Genomic DNA, 20,913 nt, shown 5'->3' on the forward strand with positions numbered 1-20,913 from the left:
GATATGCTGTCCCAGGCCCGGGCCCAGCTTTCTCAGTTACCTGAGCAGGCTTGGCAGAGTCCTGGCTCAGCAAGACAGGTCTATGTCCACCAGCATCAGCTCCTCCAGGGTGGTTTCTGCAGAGTCCTGAGCAGTGCCCCTCACCCGGGACCCTCTGCACACACTCGGCTGGGCTGGCGCTGGAGTCCAGGCCGATGAGTAGCTGATCAGGCAAGCTCCCATCTGGAGAAGCAAACACAGCACACCAAAGATAAGCGTGGATGTGGGATGAGGCAGGCAGAGGTCACTGAGCCAGGAGGGCATGCCTCATGAATGCCAGCCCAGCTCGGATTTCATCCCACTGCAGAACCAAGTACCTCCCCACCCTTTAATTCTGTGTCTTGCATGCCTGGTGCCCACAGGTCCAAGATCAAGTTGGATCTCCTGGAAGTGGAGTTACAGATGGTGGTGAACCACCATGTAGGTACTATGAATGGAACCCAGGTCTTGGCAAGAGCAACAAGTGCTCTTAACCTCTGAGCCATCTCTCCAGCACTGAGTCCCTGTCTCTTCCAACCCAGGTGTCTTCACATGTTTAGATACTCAAATGTGTGTACAAACTGTAGACAGGAGAGGCAGAGGAGGGAACCTTGCCTTGGCAAAATCCCCTTATCAGGTATGCTTTAAGGTTCTCCATTTTCTCATCCCTAAAACAGGGGTTACATCTGAATGAGAGAGAAAGAAAGCTCTAGGGGAGCTGGGGCCTGTTTGTGCAGGCATGAGCTGCTGTTCTCAGTGCTGAATGCCCATTTTCATGAAGGTGCACATGTGGTTGGCACCTGCCCATCTCCAGCGACAACTGGTTATATGTCTTGTTCTCCACTCCCTTGCTTCCTGCCCATTGGCTGGTCCCCTGAGGTCTGCACTGAAGACGTGTGTGTGTGTGTGTGTGTGTGTGTGTGTGTGTGTAAGAAACAAGTCTCCCGGAAGCTTCAGTCATGTGAGTAAACACACACCTGTGTGAGGGCTGCTGGGTATACTCTGCCTGCCATGTCTCTATGTCAATGTTGGCACCAGTATGCTTACGACTATCCATGTGAGAGGCCTCAGGTGTGGCCCGGAGGTAGATCACTTGCCTAGCATATACAAGACTCTGGGTTCTACTCCCAGCACCACAATAAAGTTCACACACGTGTGTAAGATCATGTGTTTAATCAGTAATAGCTGGTGTATCAGCTGAGTCTACGTCTGTGTTTACCAGAATCAACTCTCTTCAGTTATACTTGTGGATATGTGCGCCACCTAAATTTTATTCCGTTCAGCTGTGTGTGTTTAGCTGAGCCTGGGACAGGTGTGCCCAGCTGTGAGTGTGCCTGTGTATGTACACATTGTGCCTGGCTTGCTGAATCTCACTGTGTCAGGAGCCAGACCAGCTCCTGCCTGCCTCAGAGCTCTTTGGGTATGTGTTTGGCAGCAGGGTGGGGGCGGGCGGCTGATCCTCTGCTGTCCCTGCAGGTTTCCAATCTCCAGGCCTGTGACTGCAGGCACTGGTGTCACTGCAGATCAGCAATGCCTACCTCCTACCTCTGCCTCTCCTTCCTGTGGGCTTTCAGGGTCACAGTGTGACAGCGTGACTGGTCACAGTGTCCCTGTGGGCTTGTTTTGCTATGGTCAGCATGTGCTTGCGGGTGCATCTTTGCATGTGTGGATTTGTATGACCTTATCATTGTGAGTCTATGCATACCATGTATTCGTGTATATTGGCGGGTCCCTGTGTTATCCCACTATATATCTGTGCCAGTGTCGCTGAGTGTCAGTGTCAACACGAGAGAGGGGGTCTACGTGCCTGTCGGCACCAGGGTGCCTCAGCGTTTGTGTGGTACCTTTGTGAGGCTGTGTGTATAACTGTTGTATGTGCTGGCTTCCCTCCTCCCTCCATACCTCCTGAGTGCCTGAGTGTGCTCTCTCTCTCTCTGTAGGAGCCAGACAACTCCCCAAGCCTGGATTAGGGACAATTTATCCACAAGCAGAGAAGAATTCCAACCTGCCAGAGCCTCCCTCTGATCCATCCCCCCTTCCCTGTGGTTGGGTGGGCATAGAAATGCAGCCTAGCAGCTCCAGGCCCTCAGGGAGCCCCCACCCCTACAGTTCCCTAGAGGCCCAGAAAGGTGGAAATGGTGGGACTCTGGGTGGCCAGAGCCCCTCGATCCCAGGGACTAACTAGCCCCCATAGCTCAGCTAATCTTGGCCCTTTTCCTACACATGATGGGTGATCGAGAGAAGTCTACACAGGGTCTGCTGGCCCTGAGGGCTGAGGAGACCTAAGGAGCACTGCCCTCTGAGCCTCTGTATCTTGATGTTCCCCAGATGATAAACGCCATCCCCCAATAAATAACTAGGGAACATGCAACTGTGCCCATTGTGGGGGGGTGTGGTAAGGGAGTGTGGCAAGGGGGAGCAGGGTTGGGCTGGGACTAAGGCTCCCTTCACGGTGCTCCAGGCACAAGGCAGAATCACATGTTTCCCATTAGCTGCTTTGGCCTCCTTGTTCGGGGGTGTTGGCTGGGGGAGATTTGTTCTGGTTGCAGACACCAGAAGAGACCACACAAGAGAGGAGGGGGGGGGGTTCTCCAGCAAGCACCAGAGGCAACAAGGAAGAGAGACAAGGGCAGAAGGCAGAGACTGGTCATGAGAAAGGTGAACGGAGACAGTGGGGGACAGGGACAAGGAGGCAGACTGGGCTAGGCCCCAGACAGATACTGAGTTCAGGCCAAGAAGGACCCAGAGAGAGGCAGACAGTGGAGAGGGAGGTTCAGATACCAGGCTGAGCCACAGAGGCCTGAAGAGGATGGTGGGGCGGACAGAGAGGGAAGGCAAGGTGAGGGCCTCATAGGCAGGGAAGTGGATGCCCGGGCGGGTGGCGGGCGGGTGGGGGCAGCCGGTGCCTGAGCCTCCCGCCTGCTGACCCTCAAGCCTTGGAGATAACAGACCCGAATAGTGCTGACTTGCGGTTCAGAAATCCAATATCCTCCGCGGCGCACTAATCGACTACCTGAGCCCCAGCCCGCGTGAGCTGCCCCGATTAATCCTGCGGCTCCACAGCCTTAATTAGTTTAACAGTTTCAGGGGCAGAAGCAGCAGGCAACAGGGTCCCTAGGCCTATGGGGACACAGCCCTCATGCAAACCCTGCCTAGTGCTCCACCTTCTCCATCCCCAGAGGCCCCTTCCCACAGCATTTGAAAAACACTTGGCCCTTTCTCCTGGGACACAAGTCCCAAGGGCTGGCACTTGGGTCAGAAGGTAGGTCATGTGACACAAAGACACCCACCTCATACCGTGCTTACTTAGTTCCTCTGGCCAGTCTTTTGGGGGCCTTGTGGTCTGTATGGGGAAGCCCCACAAACTGCCAACCCCATGCCACAGGGTAGTATATTGTCTCTTTAGGGTAAGAGATAAGCTCCTAACTCACTGACCACCCCAACATCATGAGATAATCATTCATGCCACTCCCCAAGACAGCCAGAGACAGGTGTAGTCACCGACAACCTTCCCCACTAAGCACATAACCTGTTGCTTCCTTGAAAGTGTGAGATGGTCATATCTGATACCCCCAGATGGTACAAGGAAGGCATCTGGTTGTCACCCTCACAACCGTGTAACTACCATCTATCCAGGTACCTCTTACCCACTGACAGGATGTGTGATGTTCAGAAAATATATCATATACAGTACACCAAAATAGCCCCACCATGGGACACAACCTTGTCTTTCCCTGAGGGTCTCACCCCATGTAGACACGACATACCACCTCTGCCTGCTTTAGACAGGTGACAGCCCACCCACATCCCTCCTCCAGCACTGTCGCCAGCCTGGGTGGCACTGTCTGTCCTCTGCCTGCAGAAGCGTCACAGCTCACAGGGCATGAATGTCACCCCAGCAATGCTAGAACCAGCACAGCCACACGTTGCCCCAGTGACAAACGCTACTGGCCCCAGGAGGAGGTGGAGGCACACAGGGTTCTGGGTGTGACCTTGCTCCCTGGACACCAGGAGGGGAGGTACTGTGGCCTCCTGCCTGGGTAACCCAGCAGCCAGGCAGCCGAGAAGAGCACTGGGGAGGAAGTAAAGTTGCTGGCCACACAGACAACCAGGAAATTTCACCTTCCCAAGCTCCCGTTCCATTCCTGATGAACTCAAGGAGGGAGTGTAGTAGCTTGAACTCCCCTTTGCTGTGAAGGTTGTCCCTCTTCCTTATAAAGGCCCCCTCTCCAAACTTTCGGCCACAGAACTAGGGATAGGGACAAGGAGGCCAAAGTCCAGGAGCATGACTCACTTGGAGAACAGGCCCAGCCTGCTGGCCGGAGTGGTGAGGGAGGCCAGGAGCCAAGAGGCCCGGGTTCAAGTCTACGCTCCTCCCAAGCCAAGCTGTGTGACCTTGGAGCAGCAGCTCAGCCTTTGGCTTAAGGGAGAGAGAAGGGGCCAAGGAAGCACTGGGGTCAGAAAACAGCTTTAGAGATGGGGAGGACAGTGGGACCCATTCCCTGCTGCCGTTTCCTCAAAGGCCCTCATCTTCTGGCACCTCAGGCCCCCATCCATAAAGCTGGTCTCAGAAGACCACATGGCTGGTCTCTGAAGATCATGCCGTATATGCAGAAGAGGAAGAGAGGGACGTAACTAAGGAGCTAGACACCACCTAAAGACACAGGATAGACCAGTGTCAGCTGAACCCAGCCTCCATTGCCTGGCTTCCCACAGGGACTGTTTCTTTAAGGCAGCATGGAGATGTGGGGTGGGAGTGTTGAGGTGTTATAGGACAGATTGTTTTAAGCTGAGACCAAGGAGTTAGGTGTGAGTCGGGCCTGCCCCTCACCTTTACCCTCGCCTCACTTGGACTACCTCAGAACCCTGGATTAGGGCCACAGCTCAGAGGGAGGGAGTGACACACACCCTATGCCCCTGCTGCCCCCATGACCCATAAGAGCACCTGCTGCCCAGGACGAAGGGACCTGAGATGGCAGAGTTCAAGGGTCCCCTTAGTGTACGTTAAGTCCAGAGAGGGACAGACCTAGCCTGAGGTCACACAGCTGGACTGCAGCAAAAGCCAGAATTCTCTTCACCAACATTCTCAGAACTGAGTCCTTCTAGCCCCTGGGGGTGGCTAGAGCTAGGGGGCCCTGGGGGACTTAGCAAAAACGTGGCGACAGATGGCCTGCCGAGGCAGCGGCGATCTGGGCGGCTGGCAGGCATGCTCGCTCCCGCGCAGGGAAGCAGCTAATTTTAGCTGAGGCCTCGATGCCAGCTTTGTTCCCCCCACCCACCCACCAAGGGGGCCCAGCATGCTTTGTGTGCAACCTGCCCCCTGGCACCCCCCAACCTGACCCCCTTGGTGAGTAGTGTCCAGACCCAGGGTTCTAGAACTGTCTGCCTGACTAGGCCTCACCATACCAAGAGGCCAGGTTCATTACCCGAGGGTCCATTTGCCCATGGCTCGGAGCTCATTCCTTGAAGGAGGAGGACAAGAGGAAGGCAGAGGCCATTGTCCAGACTGGGAGGGACAGATAGCCTCAAGGAGAGGTGGGCACTGCCCTCCGCTTGGCACTTAAGGAGACAGGACCCTCGTTCTACCAAGACTCTGGTTCTGGGCAGCAGTGCTCCTGGTGCCGGTGAGCGGGGCAGTTACTTGGGTTTTTCCTTGTTCCTCATAACTCTGACTTTGTCCCAGAACTCAAAGTGCTTTTTAGAAACTGGAGTATTAGGTCTGGAAACTGAGGCATAGCCTGGGACAGTCATATCAGGGAGAAAGAATCAGTGTGGCCTAGGCACCCTACAAGACAACGGCAGGGCTCTTGTCTAACTTAGCTCCTGGGACCGCTCCTTTGTGCCACTTGGGCTGGTGGAAGGGGGACCAAATAGGGACTGTCCAACCTCCGTAACTGCAAAGGAGGCCTCCGTTCTTCACCTGGTACCCTATTTTCTGAAGGCTCTTTAATTTTAGGCTCTGTCCATTTCAAGTTCAACCACACATGCCCAGTGGGGCTCTCAGGGCATAGAGTCTCTACTAGAAAGGGACATTTCTTTGGGGTGACTCTGACCAGCAACCCTCGGCTCCCTGGCCAGTGCTGACAAGCGAGATAGCCAAGCAGGGAGCAGGGGAGGAGTCTTGAAAGAAATCTGGATTTTAGAGAATCAGTGAGGACAGAAAGAGGAGGGAGAGATTGAGGCAGAGAGGGGAAATCTTGGGTGCAAGAAAAACAGCCGAAGGAGAAAGAAGGGAGGGGAAACGGGGCTGGGGAGAGGTAGGGAGAACACGCCAGGAGAAACAGCAAGAAAAAGACCCAGGAAGAGTGTGAAGAGGAGGAAGAAAAAGACAAAGGAGGGAGGGGGGCAGGACGATGCAGAGACAAAGCCACACACGAGGAGAGAGATGGAGGAGCTTGCCACAGACAGGCCTAGGCACAGCAACCAGGGAGCAGGAGACAGAGGGGCTGACACACCCAGAGACTAGCGGAGACAGTCAAGAGGGTGAGACACACTCACAGAATGGGGTGGGAAGAAGGGGGAGACATTAAGTGATGGATAGAGTGTGGGGAGAACAGCAGGAGTAGGCAGGGGTGGAGGGAGGGGTGCAAGCAGGAGGGGAGATGTCGCCAGAACTGGGGGGGACAACAGAGGACAGAAATGGAATGTGGGTCTGGGCATGAGGCTCACAGATGCACAGGCTCTGGTTTCAGCTGGGGCAGTTGGCTGCTGGGGGGGCAGGGCTTTCGAAGGGGGGGCTTGTTGCCATGGCGGCGGGCACTGCAGGGGCACAGTTTGCTGGCACTTGGAGTTCTGGGCATGGTAGGGGGCTGACTAAGGGGGGAAGGGGTGTGTGTGATGAAGAAGCTTTGCCCCTACCCTCCGGGCTCTACCAGGAAGTTTCCAGAAAGCAACTGGAAGATGCTGGAGTGGAACAGGACTCTTGGGCTTCTCCCAACCCCAGGGAGGCACTCTTCCCCAGGTCACGTGCCTTCCCAGGGTTCCACCTGTGTCTCAGGATGTCCCCTGGGGATTTTCCTCCTCTGTCCCCCTCAGTTCCCCCACATGCTGCTGCTGCTTCTGCTTGCAGGGAAGCAAGATTGTGAATTCAGGATCTGTAATCCTAACGCAGAGCCCAGGCCTACCGGGCTCCAGTTGCCAAGGCGACGGTGGGTCAGAGGGCAGTGCAGGGCGCCCGTTCCTCCAAGTCAGAATCCCAATTGTTAAAGCCCAAGAATAAACAGCTGAAGCGGCTGTGGGGGGGCCAGGAGGGGGGTGAGGTCTGCATGGGCTCAGTGTGGTGTTGTCAAGCGAGATGTCACTAATTGTCTGAAGGAACGGGCTGAGGCAGCTCTTAACTGCTTCCGTGCCACCGGAGACACCTTGGCTGCTTGGCCTCATCCCTGGGGCTTCCCAGCATTCCACTAGGCCAGCCTGTGGGCGTGTGCAGGGGGAAGAGTGCTGGGCCAGCATAATCTCTGCCTCCCTTGCACTGAACCCCCACACGCTTTGGCTCCCAACACTCCTCTTTGCCCAACTTGGAACCTCCCACCTGCAAGCTAAATCTTTATGTCCCCAGAACCAGTAACCCCCAATCCCTGGGCTCACAAACTCCATGAAGTCCAGAATTGCTTCCTATGGCTGGGAAGTGCTCTTAGCGCCCCCAATCACTCTATTTCCCCTAGATCAGAGGGTCTGGTACAGATGTGTGGGAGGCAAAGAAAGATACACCTAGTGCTCTTCTCTCTCTTTGTGTGGAGGGATGGGCTCCAACAGCCTCTCTGGTGAGGATGGGAAGGCCTCTAGCAACTCCCCCTTCCTAGTCACACTCAGTGTCAAAGGTGTGAGGGGAGCCCGGAGCCTGGCTCCTAGCTTTTCTGCTTTGTTTGCTGTGAGGCTCTGCACAGTTTCCTTCCATATAAGCTTGTCTCTTCCTCTGTCCCAACCTAAATATTTAGCAGTGCCTTTTCTGATTCATGCCATGCCTGAAACCCCTGTTCAGGAGTTCCCAATCCTGTTGTGAACGGATAAATCACAAGGAAGGGGCAGTGTCTAGTACACCGTCAACTGCTTCATAGACAGCTGGGCTGTCAGTACCTCATTGTCTCTCCCTCTGTAGCATAGCGCTGAGAGTAAAGGTAATGGGGGGTGCATTTACTGGAGGTGAGGATCGATTGTGGGAAGGTTATCTGCGGAAAGTACTATCTGGCAAAGAGTGGACAGGAACTGGAAAAAACAGAGGCCCCCAGAAGAAGCCTTGTTCAGACTTCAAGGGGGAGCCAGCCTGCGGTCTCTGGATCCCTGTTCAGTCTCTCCCACCGCAGGAAAGGTGAGGCCTTTGAGGTCTCCCTGCCCCAAAGTCAGCCCAGCCTGCTCCAGCATCTCCTGCTGACTCCACCCACTATGCTCCGGAACTCAGGGGAGCAGGCGAGGTTGCACTTAAGAGTGGCATCTTAAGGAGGGGTGGGTGGGCACAGCTGTAGTCCCTGACCCTCTTCCCTGGGACTTCAGTGCTAGAATCCCTTTGCCCAGCATGAAGGCTCAGAGCATCTGCACCCCTTAGATGAATACCTGTGGGCAGAGACAAAGTCGGTGAGCTGGGATCTGGGCTCAGAAACAGGGGATCCCCCAGAGAGAGCCCGGCCCAGCTGGGGGCTGAAAGCGGACAAAGGCTACTTGTTCTCAGGATGCCGGCGCCTTCTCAAACATACCTAAAGCAGCACTCTGGGGACAGTTACACCCACAGAGCCACACAAAGCCTGCTGGGGTGGAGGGGGGGTTGCAGCCACCAGCCCCAGAGGTCAACAACAGGAGCAGCCCTAAGCTGAACCAACCGTTGCCTCACACAGAACACCATTCACCTCATATTACATCCAAGTCAGTTATAGATAGCCCCACAGCCCGAGGTGCCCGGGACCCAGTCAGTCTCAAAGCTACCCTCTCCTTCATAGTGTCTAGAGTTTACCAACTTCTCTCTAGAGCCAGCTTGGCAGCTAGTGAGATTTGTTAGCATTCTTTTTATTAATTTTTTTATTGTTGTTAGCGCTTGGACTTGAACCCAGGGCTTCAAGCATGTTGAGTAAGCGCCCCAATCCTGAGCTGCAAATACACCGCAGCCCTGCTCACATTACTCTTTACTGAGTAACGGCTCTGTCCTACTCTGCAGACATGTAAACATGTTTAGGTTAAAAGCTTGCTTTAGTGTCATGAGTCTTGATCTCAACACTAAGACGGAGGCAAAGATCTGAACCAAAGCCAAGCTTGATTTAAGAGCCCAAGTTCTTGCATGTGTCATCTCTGCCTGCCGTCATACCATCTTACACCCCAGCACCCTCCACATATATGACCAGACAGCAGAGACATGTCTGAATGGAGGTGTAATTCTCCATCCCACACACATCTCAATGCCAGTCTAGCACCAGGCTGCAATTCTAACTCATCAGTGTCTACACTGTCCCGTGCTATGCTGCCCCTAGATCATAGAGGGCTAGAGCCTGAGTGGGGCCTGAAGAGGCTATCTTTAACTTTTCCAGCAGGGTCACCTCTAACTCCCCTAACCCCAGGATGACAAAACACTCTACACTGGCTGGGGTGCCTGACCCCATGGGCCTGGACCCTCCCCTAGCCCACAGCCCCTGTTGAGAACAAGTCTAAACAAACTCCTTCCTGGGGATGTCAAAGAACCTTTCCTGGGGGAGGTGGTGCTGGGATCCTCAAGCCTAGCTAGGGAGAAGGATCAGGTTACCTGCCCCCCCATCTGTGCCCTGGACTCCTTGGGGTTGACCTTTCACCTCATCCAGGCCTGGACCCAAAGGGGGAGCCCAGGCCTTACCTCCTGTTAACCCTCTGCATTCCTTATTTGATTCCTGGGTTCCTGCCAGGGCCTAGTAGGTCTGAAGGAGCCTAGCCAGGCATGCCAACCTTATTCTAGCCTCCCATCCTATCTAGCTTTCCAAGGAGCTTTAAGGAAGGCACATCCCTGCCCCCTGCCCATGCTGCCCTGCTGGGATCAGATGCCTTGGCCCAGGCAGCTGAAAATGACCTGGGCTATTTTCGCTACAGTATCATGTTGCAACTCCCCCTTGAGCTGGCGGCTTCCCACACCTCTCCAGACCATCCTGCCCACCCTCACTCATCTCTCACCCATAATCACCGACTAACAGGACAGGAGGGCTCTTAACTGGCCTAAGCGCTTCATCACTGAGGCCACGAGGAGCCAGTCATGGGCCTGGGCAGAGTACCAGGCTCCCTGAGTTCCCGCCCAGGTCTCACTCTAACGGCCTGCTCTGTACCCTAGATGCCAGCGCCTCTGACCCAGCCAACGTCCCCCAAGCACCGGAAAGTCACACTGGAGGCTACCCATAGGTCCCTGGGCTACTCCGCATGTCAGAAACTGCCTCTGCCATTCTCTTCTCTTTGTTCAGAATCGGTATCAGGTCTGTACACCTACGGCACAGACACGTGGGCCTACCTGGAAGGTTTGCAGGTGTATAAAGTGGGAGAAAAGACAGGGAGACTGAAGCCCGGAAAATGAGAAGTGGATTCAGACATTAGTCCCAGTGGTCCCTGCCCCAGGTTCTCAGTGGAGTTTCCGCACCCCCCCTTCCATTCCTATCATCTCAACTCCCTCCAGGCCTCTGCCCCTGCCCTGTCTGCCTTACCCTTCAACCCTCCTGGGAAGGAATGTGACTGGTCAGGTCTAAGCTGACCATGAGTGGTTATAAGGTGTCAGACCACCCCCCCATTCTCCTATCCCCCCCCCACCTAGGAGGAGTTCACATACCAAGGTGAGGTTTAACCCTTTGCAGTCTGGTTTTCAAGAAGAAAAGATGGGTACTCTACCTCCTTTGACCAATCCTATAAATACAATGGCTTCATGGAGGGCAGGATGTGTTCATGTACAACCTCCTTTTCCAGTAGGATGGGGGCATCTGCGTGCCTGGCTAGTCTTTATTAAGAAATCCCTTGACACTCTACATGTTTTATCTCATCTCCCATAACATGGGAAAACAGCCAAGAACTGGTGCGGAGGGCAGAGGGGAGGCTTCATGAACCCCAACCTCAGGAGTCCCTAGTCTGATGGGAGAAATACAACCCTGCCCTGGGGAGTCTGATGGGGGAGACCGGGCCCAGAGGCTGGGACAAAGAGCTGAGAGCAACAGAGGACCCTGAGCTGTTAACACAGTTCAGTGGGAGGAAGCCAGTGCAGTAGGAGCCAGGTAGGGTCAGGCCAGGCAGGGTTCCGGAGGCCCCTGGCCTTACACCCCTCCCCCCAGGCTCTGGAATCTCGGGGGTCAGGGCTGAGGGACAGCTCCACCCCTTGCTCCCCTCAGGCTCAGGAATTCCACCAGCAAATGGAGGGGGCGCTTCGGACTCTGTCCAAGTTGGCTCCCATTGGACTGGGAACAGCAGCTCTTCCTTGCCCCCACCCCCACCCAAGCCCCTAAGGCTGGCCCCCAGCCCTTTTCTCTCCCCCTGCCTGTGCTGGCACGGTGTGTGCCAGGCGCTGGCAGAAAACAAACCCGCCGGGGTGGGTTTGCAGGGAGCGGGGTAACCTTGACACAGTTGCAGCAGTCGCTAATGGCAGACACACACTCCGCCTGTTCTGGGGGGACTGTTGCCGTTGCTAGGAAACCAGCATCCGCGTGAATGGAAATGGGTCAGTAAACCTGGGGAGAGATAGTGTGACACTCGAACCACTGCAGCTGCTCCAGCCCACACCGAAATCCCTCCTCTTCAATATTTATCACTCCCGCCTGGGCCCACAGCTCCTGCCAGACCCTGCACCAGCCTGGCCCTCAGGCCCCCCCAGAGCCTGATAAGGGTAGAGGGAGAAAAGGCGATGGATGGGGTTGCTTATCCACTCGCTGTCGGGGTGGGTGGTGAGTCGGGATGGAACTGGTTCTGGAGATTGAACAGGAAACAGAATCTAATCCCGTGGTGGGGAAGGGGTTAAAAGGTCAATTCACGCCTGTTCCTGATTTAGGCACTGTGGTAAAATTACTGAGTGAGCGGCCTGGAGGCTGCCTGTTACCAGCACAAGCACTAGAAAAGGCAGACTTAACTCCTCTCTTCATCCAGTTTTGGGGCCTCCCTGTGTCGGGACTAGAAGGGAAAAAGCACCCAAAACATAACCAGGATTGACTAGGAGTCCGAAAATACCAGTCAATAGCCCCGTACAGACAGCATCCCAAACGACCAGGAGCTGCCTACCACCTTCTGACACACACTTCCAGTGACACACCTTCCAGATATCCACTGTTCAAGAAACCTTGACAACAGCCCCACACAGAAACCGTCACAATAGACCGTAACAACCGCAATTCAGAACAGTGTCCTTCAGCTCAACTCCCACCACCAAGGGGACAAACCCAGGCACAGGGGAAACTCTTCTACCCTCAGGCTGTCCAGCACTGACTCGAAGCCAACTCCTCTCGCTTGTTTCCCTCCTCCCCACAGCCTGCCTCCCTGTCTACAGCACACCCCAGTCCGCTGCCCTGTGATGACTCTTGGGCGCAGATCCACAGCTAGCAGCCCCATGCCCAGCACCCCATCCCCAGAGGCTGACTGGTCCCTGACACACACATTCCTTTCCTCTAAGAAGCAAGCAGCCTCACAGCCCTGCCTGACACAAACGCTCATTCTTGAGCACAGGCCTCTCTTCAGATAACAGGAACCCTGGGAGTCAGCACCACTGCTCATTTGGGTGACATGCCCTCTCCACCCACCACGATTTCCGTCAGGATCCCTGAAGGGTGTGTTTCAGTAAGGAAGGCACTCTGGCTTTCTGGGGGGTGGGGGATACCTTGACAGGGATCTCCCAGCCAACTCGGTTCTCTGTGTGCTATCTCCTAGGAGACATCAGTCAACACGGGCTTGGAGCCTGTCAGAGCTGGAAGGTGCCTGAGGGAGTCACTAATCCAGCCTCCGTGTCAGGCAGAAGGGAACAGAGACTCAGAGGAGAAATCACCTGCTGGAAGTCACACAGCCTAAGTGCTGGTTGCAGCTTTTCCCCCACTCAGTCCATTACTGTGAGTCCTCTGCGGTGTGAGAGAAACTAGCCAGACCCCTGCACGCTGCCTTCCAATGGGACCTGTTTTACAACCTTGCTGCCTACTCCTTAACACAGACTACAACACTTTCTGCTTCTGCAAAACAAGCTGCCCTGTGTGCTGGTTCAGAGTGGGCTGTGCTGGACTTGTCTAGCCACTGGGCAAGTTCCTGAACTCTGTTATCTGGGATCCAAGAGCACTACCAGAATCCAAAGAAGCTGCCTCTATCCTGTACACCCAGCCTTCAAAGCAAATCCCTTTAGTGCCAGGGCATCCCTGCCTTGTACTATTTAAGTTGGTCTCTGCCAGGCTGGCTGCCTCTAGAATGATGAGGGTTAGTGTTCAAGGTAGTTTCATGTGCATCTCTAGCCCTTCCTAAGTATTTTATTTCAATTCCATTCTGCAAAAAGGCAAACTAGGGTTCACAGAGGTAAGCCTCAAGTTTTCAGTCAAATGGGACTTTTTTTTTTTTTTTTTTTTTTTTTTTTGCTGCTGTTGTTTTGAGACAGGGTCTCACTGTGTAGCCCTGGCTGGCTTCAAACTTACAGAGATCCACCCGCCTCTGCCTCCCAAGCGCTAGGATTAAAGTCATGCAACATCAGTGCCTACCGAAATGAATCTTGAGCTCCTTCCAGTATAGTAGTTTTTCCCAGTGAACAAGGAAGGCCAATCAAACAGAGAACAGGACTGGGAACGGTGGGGGTGGGGAGAGTGGGAACAACACAGGCCCAGGTGTACTTCCTGGGCTCAAGTGGAGCCTAGGGGAATTTGAATTTGAATCTGCGCATCTGGCAGTGGCAATGTGGAAAGCGACAAGGAGCCCCAGAGGAAGAACCCTACTGACCTCACGCCTGCCTGGGCCATACACCTGGAGAAGCCAAGCTTTGTGCTCGGCCAGCCCCACCCCCCCAGCAGAACAGTGGGAGCATCCGGAGGAGACCAGCCCCCTCCTTGGGCATCGGTTTCCACTCCATAGTTAGAGCAGGCCCGGGAGGAAGGACTTTAATTTAATGCATTGTGACCAGAACTGGTTCCCAGTTCCCAGCACTTTAAAGGTCTCTTGCTTGCCCCAGTGTAGAGCGAGCTGGGACCAACAACGGCAAGCATGAGCTTAATGAATAAATGAACACTCAATAAGGCCAATGGCTTTCCCTTTCCATCCTTCCCAAGAGGCGCTGCTTACCTTGGGAAGCCACATTTCACAGGTCCGGTGGAAGGTGGATGGGATTAATGCTTTACGGGCGGTCCCTATCTCCAGAGCGGGGTTGCATGCTACTCAGGGTTCCTATGGTAGCATCACACTAACCGCTTTACAGGAGCAACTTCAAGTCCACAAGGCCCAGGCCTGCCTATTATCATCTAGTTTTTCAGAAAGGGGAAAGGAAAACTTAGGAGTGAAGAGACTTGTCCACGATCACTGAACAGTGCACGGCAGGGAAGGGAACCAGCCAGGCCTACCACCACTGCTCCGGCTTAACGCACGAAAGCTCGGTGGGGGCGGGCATTGTAATTGAACTGGGGCCTTTGGCTGGGAGTGGCCAAACGGTCCATCCGTCTCCATCTGCAGAGCGCAACCAAACGGTGCTGGAATTAGGCAAAGTTGTGGGGAAACGATCTCTTAACACCCTCACCCACACCCAACAGTGCCAAGAGTGAGCCCTGAGAGGTCACTTACCAACTCCCCGGATTTCAGGGATCCTGGAAAAGGGAGGCCCTCCCTCCCGGGTCCTTTTTCTGGACTCTTTGACCTGCAAGGTGCAGAGTCAGTCGCCCCCCAAAGCAAGCTGCTGCCGGAGTTGGGTAAATTATCCAGGATTTTTCTAGAGGTCCGCCTCCTGCTGGCTCGGTAGTTGCGAGAGGAGGGGGTTCTGGGAGAGGACTGGCTTGCCTCTCTCCTCCAGAGAAGCCAATCGACGCCTCAGCTCGAGCAGGAGGCGAGCAGGTCTGCGGGCCGAAGGAATCCGCTCCCGAGTTTTCCCGCCGCCGCCGCCACCCCTCGAACTACCTGGCCGCCCCGGTGCCTGCGCCTGCGCCCCCGCCCCCTCCCCAGGAGGCCGCAGGGCTTCTGACTCTTGCAGAGGTGACGGGCCGAGAGGGAAACCAGGCGGCTGGGGGAGGGGCGTTGCCTGCACCTGGCCCCTGTCCGCCGCCCAGGCCGGGAAGGGCGGGCCTGGACCCCCGCCAGCCCCGAAGGAGCGGCGGGGGAAGGGAGCCTCCTGCCTCGCCCGTCCGCCTGCCCGGGGGAGGTCCGGGATCGGGCGGGGAAATCTCCCACCCCACCGGAGCGGCGGAGACGCGTCCGGGGGTCGGGCGGCTCGATGCCCCTTCCCGAGCTGCGCTGGGCCGGCTCCCCCGGCCGCTGCGCTCTCCAGCTGCAGGAAATTCCAGAAGCTCTCCATCATCCCGGCGCAGCGCGCAGCCCAGGCTGCCAAGGCTCCCCGAAGGAGAGCCACATGCCGGCCGGCCGACCGCGCGGCCCGCCCTCGCCCCCACCCTGTCCCACTCGACTGAGCGGCCACGTAGCCCGGCCCGCCAACCCTTCCCGCGCCCCGGGGGCCGGCGGAATGCGTAGCAGCCCCGGCTGGGGGCTATTTTGAGCGGGAGGGGAGCGGCCCAGCCGCGGTGTTTTCGGCTTTTTCCTGGCCCTCGGCCCGCTAGCCCAGGTCCTCGGCTGCCCCGCGGAAGACGGACACGTGGAAGGGGAGGGGAGGGCAGCCTCGATCCGGCTCCGGGCTGGGGAGGGCCCGGGAGACACCCGGCCTGACTTGCTTGCTGTGCGGGCCGAGCGACCGGATTTACTAATAGCGCCTTGCACGGGCGGTGGCTCCAGGGCGCCCGCTACCTGCACGCCCCTCCTCCGGTAAGCGCCGGCGGCCGGGGCACTCCCTCCCCAGCGGCGGACTCAGGCCTCACTGGATAGCGCCACTGAGCACCAGTGGCCAATCACCGGCCTCGATTTCCTTACCTGTAAGTTGGGATGAGCTACCTGGCTTTAATTGGAGAGTACCATATTCATTTTGCTGTGCTCCTTTCCGTGGGCAACACTTTCACTTTTCAGGGACAGGGGCTTGGTTTTAACATTTATAAAGTAAGAGCCCCCTTTTCAGGGGAAGTTCCCCACACCAAAACAAAGTATTTTCGCACAATACATTTGCATCTAGCGCCTACTTGATGTTAGTGGCCAAAGGCATACACACTGGCTCTGCGTTCTCAGAATGAATTAACTCCATTAAGGTCCCAGTAAAGATACAGTGTTTTTGCTCCGGAGGAAACTGAGGCTCAGTAGAGTTAAGTGACCTGCCAAAGGTTAGACAATGGCACAGCCCAAAGTCAGACAAGCTGGCTTCAGAGTATGAGGTAATTGCTGACACAAGACAAACACTGAAACAGAGGTGGAAACTTAAAGCCTAATGTGTCACTCAGCGTCGCCTGTGACCAGTGGCAGAGTAGGTACCCCATACAGTCTTCAGCTCTTTAGCACACCGGTGCAGCCCTTGAATCTATGCAACACCTGCTATGGGACAGCTAGGGGGTTCCCAGGATAGTGTCTAAAAATGGGTACCAAACTGTCCAACAGCCCAAAGAATGCACACTGCTCTCAAATGCTCATCTCAGACGACTAGGCCCCCATGGTCACTCATTTATCAAATTCTAGATCCAAACCAGCCTCAGAAGTAAGGGGCATAGAGATGTGAAGGGAGCTGATACATGGGGGCATCCTGTGGTAGAGTCTAGAGCTGCTTCCTGCTCCTCCACAACCCCCCACAGCAAGGGAACACAAAGACTGGCAGTCACATAACCCCCCCTCCTCCCCGGAAACCTGGCAGTTTATTTCTGTCTCCGGGTCCCCAGTTTCCATAGAGTCAGTCCAGGAAGGCTGGCAGCAGCTGGCTTAGAGGGGCAGAGCTTCTGCTCCAAGGGTCCAGCTGCCACCCTGCCCTCCCCCACCTGCCAGGCCAGACCAGACTGGGAATCAGAGGCGACATGGGGATGAACTAAGGCCTGGTGCTCAGAGGTCGTGCCAAATGTCCCAAGAGGCCTGGAGCCCCAGCAGAGATTCTACCTGGGGCCAGCAGGTCAGAATTCTCAGGGACGGAGCCCTTTCTTCTCAACCCACAGCCCAGGTGCTGTCTCCTGCTGGGCCAGCCTATACCAGTTCAAGTTGGTCAAGGGTGTAACCTAGTACTTCAATCCTATTTATTCCAGATTATTCTAGCTCATGACTCCTGGACCCTAGTCCCAAAGAAAAGGCTGCTTCTGAATCCATGCTGCCCTCTTAGCCGGTGGCCACATGTGACTTCTGGGCATTGAGAACACTGTTATTCTGAGTGGGAAATGATGGTAAGTGTAAATACACAGTGGATACTTAAGTCTGACTATAAAATAAAAGGGAAAGTATCTCAATAGTTTTTTTTTTTACGAGACAGGGTTTCTCTGTATTGTTTTGGAGGCTGTCAGTCCAGCCCAGCCTCGGACTCACAGAGATCCGCCTGCCTCTGCCTCCCGAGTGCTGGGATTAAAGGCGTGCGACACTCAATAGTTTTATAATGATTATATGCTGAGACAATCCTTTGATATGTTGAGTTAGATAAGATATTCTATTAAATGGATTTTGTTGCTTTTTTCTTTGTTGAAAAGGAAAGCCCCAGTCTGGTGGCACATGCCTGTAATTCCAGGATGGGGGAGTCTAAGGAAGGGTCTCCAGTTTGAGATGAGGCAAGCTTGAGCTACATAGTGAGTTCCAAGCCTCCTTTGCCCCACAAACACCTTGTCTTTAAAAAAAAAAAAAAGTGGGTATTAGTTGAGGCACGGTAGCACACACCTTTAAATCCTAACACCAGGAAGTCAGAGACAGGGGGATCTCTGTGAGTTCCAGACCATCCAGAGCTGTGTAGTACAACCCTGTCTCAAAAAAATAAAGTAGGTATTAGAAAAATCTTAGTTACATACATTACTTCCATTGTGCTTTATTACACCACGCTGCTCTGGACCAGATGGTGCTCTGGCTTATGACCAAAACTCTGCCAATTCCAGATCAATATCTGTGGCTGTCACTCACCAACTTCCCCATGTCCAGACCACACAGCCTTACACATGGGTCTAAATCTCAACGCCCATACTCTCCCCCACCCCAGCTTTTCTGTGAATTTAGGCAACACTGGAGATTTTTGTTGTTTTTGTTTTTGAGACAGGGTTTTCTCTGTGTAGCCCCAGTTGTCCATTCTTGGTTGTCCTGGAATGAACTTCCTGTAGACCAGGCTGGCCTCCAACTTAGAGATCCTCCTGCTCTACCTGTCTGTCTCCTGAGTGCTGGAATTAAAGGTATGTGCCACTATGCCTAGCAAAGCTACAGAATTCTATTTTCAGCCACTATTTGTTGTCATTGATGCTTCTTTTTGTGACATGACTGTATTCTGTAGCCCAGGCTGGCCTCAAACTCAGCATCCTCCCTGACTTCCCTGGTGCTGGGATATGTTGATACTTGACTCTAGTTCCTTTTTATTATTTATTTATTTATTTTTGGTGCTTTGAGACAGGGTTTCTCTGTGGCTTTGGAGCCTCTCCTGGCACTCGCTCTGTAGACCAGGCTGGCCTCGAACTCACAGAGATCCGCCTGCCTCTGCCTCCCAAGTGCTGGGATTAAAGGCGTGCGCCACCAATGCCTGGCAACTCTGCTCCAGTTTATACTCACCAATTCCAAATGGTTAGATCACATTCTAAGTCAACCTGCCTAATACACCAAACTTATTTGCCTAGAGATCACTAATATTAGTTTAAAATCTGCACACCCTTCAGAAAGAATAAGGCTTTTCACTAGGAGTTGTCAGACTCCAACCCATGGGCAAAATCCAGCCTGTTGTCCATTTCATCACTGAAGACTGACTGGAACATAGTGGTCTGTTTATGTATTATCTAAGACTACTTCAAGGCATCACAACAGAATGAAAGGCCTACAAAGCCTTAAAATTGTTACTGCTTGGCTTTTTACAAAAACATCTGGACAACCAAGTTCAATGTCTTATACATCTGGATTTCAGCCTGAGCCAGTAGCCTCGTCCAACCTATCATTTCGTGCTGTGCTTCCAGACGGAACCTGATGAGAACCTAACATGGGTCCCAGGCAGCTTGGGTTCCAGATCCTACTGTAATCTCATCAGGTGGACCCCAGGCCTCTTCTGTGGAATGGAAAGACTCCATTTCGGCATTCCCCTGGAGAGTTCAAGGCCTATCAGCCCTTCTCCGTGGCCTTGGGACAGGGAGGGAGGGTAGATTCCAGTGACAACACGGGAAGCTGAGTCAAAGGGTCAGAGATAAGCCCTTCTCTGCCAGGCACTGAACATAATCAGGTCATGAAGTTAGAGTAGCCTACATACCACCCTTTTCCGGCAGACTCCAGAGAGGGTCCATTAGTGGTAGGATCCTATAAGGCAGGTTCTGGAAGCCAGGCCAGGGAGCTCTAGATGAAATCCTCATTCTCCACCCTCACCTTGGATCGCCTGATGACTCCCACACCTCAGGGCTAAGCAGGCCCTTTTCCCTATCTCCAGCTCCGACTTCTTCATGGCTTTCTTTAAAAATCCTCCCAGGCTTGTCCCCATCTCTCTCTCCTTGGCCTTAGAATGCTAGGCTGGCCTTAAGGTCCCAGTTGACAAACAGCCTTTCTAGCTGTGACTCTGAGCCAGCCACTCAGCCTGTCTAGGCCCCCTGGTTTCCTCATCTATAAAACAGAATAAACATAATGGTACTCGTTTCTTATGGTGGTTGTACTGCTGCTTTCATTAAGACTGCAAGACAGAACCCTTCATGTAGCACCTGGTCCAGAGTGAGCGCTTAGTGCTAGGTGCTGTTGGTACTCACAATGACCCTCCAGCTTAATTCATGAATGGGTTTTGTCAGGTTTATAGTCTCACACACTGTTGACCAAATCTTTTTTTTTTTTTTTTTTTTGGAGATAGGACTTCTCTGTGTAACAGTCTTGGCTGTCCCCTGGAACTCGCTCTGTAGACCAGGCTGGCCTCGAACTCACAGAGATCCTCCTGCCTCTGCCTCCGAGTACTGGGATTAAAGGCGTGCGCCACCACCACCCAACTGACCAAATCATTGTTATATTTATGTAGAGATAAGACCCTACCTAGCTCTGTCATCTTCTCAGAATGGATCCTTAGCCCCCAAAGTTAAAAATCTAAAGGAGAAAACAGAGGTACATAGAAGAAAAAAAGGAGCCAGCACTAGGAAGGACCCGAGGCCAATGTCCAAGAATCAAATCTCAGGTCTCATTCCTTCTACCAATCTGTTTGACTTGCCTGACTGTACCACTCCTTACATGATCAGGTTCTTCTGTGGGCTTCCCACCTCATCATCTTCAAGGAACCTCCTCTACCTCATTCCAGTTGTCTTATTCAGATTCCATCATCAAGACCAATGTCCCCGGGTTGACATTTGGTGGCCTTCCCAGCCAGCTGGGCCCCACTGGTCATCCTTCCTCTCATTCTGGTCAGTGGGCTGATTTCTTCCTTTCCAATGTCTGAATACCACCCACAGGCTCACTCAGTTCAGGACAGACAGATCCTGCCCTGCTGGCCTGTCACCCAGTGCCTCAGGCCCAGCTGGTTGCCCCCGCTCTGCCCTTGGGGTTAGATCTAGGTCCGGCCACTCTCAGCTCACTCTGAGCAGGCCCGGCTGCGGCGCACTGACCACACTGCTGGCTCCAGGAAGTAGGCCACTGTCCTGACTATGCAGCTTGGCTCTAAGTCTGGACACTTGCTTTCTTTAGATTTCACTTGTCACTCTCGTTCTGTCCCCTTGCCACAGGAACTCTCAGGGAGTCAAGGGCACAGCACTACCCTAAAAGGCAGGACTAATG

The 20,913-nt window shown here is 54.1% G+C and overlaps 1 protein-coding gene across 2 annotated transcripts in view; it reads right to left on the bottom strand.

Annotated features, from left to right (window-relative positions):
* Window positions 1-15,026, bottom strand: part of Ahdc1 (AT-hook DNA binding motif containing 1) — a 37,266-nt gene extending 22,240 nt beyond the window's left edge. Inside the window, exons 1-2 of one of the 2 annotated variants that reach the window (XM_013120216.3) lie at window positions 14,725-15,026; window positions 41-222 (exon numbers count right to left, since the gene is read on the bottom strand). The gene's annotated coding sequence lies outside the window, so the exon portion shown is untranslated. Of the gene's footprint in view, window positions 1-40; window positions 223-14,232; window positions 14,676-14,724 lie in introns of those variants that run through there. The other variant, XM_040756427.1, reaches the window with a different exon arrangement.
* Window positions 15,027-20,913: the final 5,887 nt, after the last annotated feature.

The sequence above is a fragment of the Mesocricetus auratus genome, unplaced genomic scaffold, assembly GCF_017639785.1.
Source record: "Mesocricetus auratus isolate SY011 unplaced genomic scaffold, BCM_Maur_2.0 Super-Scaffold_100014, whole genome shotgun sequence".
Classification (NCBI taxonomy): Eukaryota; Metazoa; Chordata; class Mammalia; order Rodentia; family Cricetidae; genus Mesocricetus; species Mesocricetus auratus.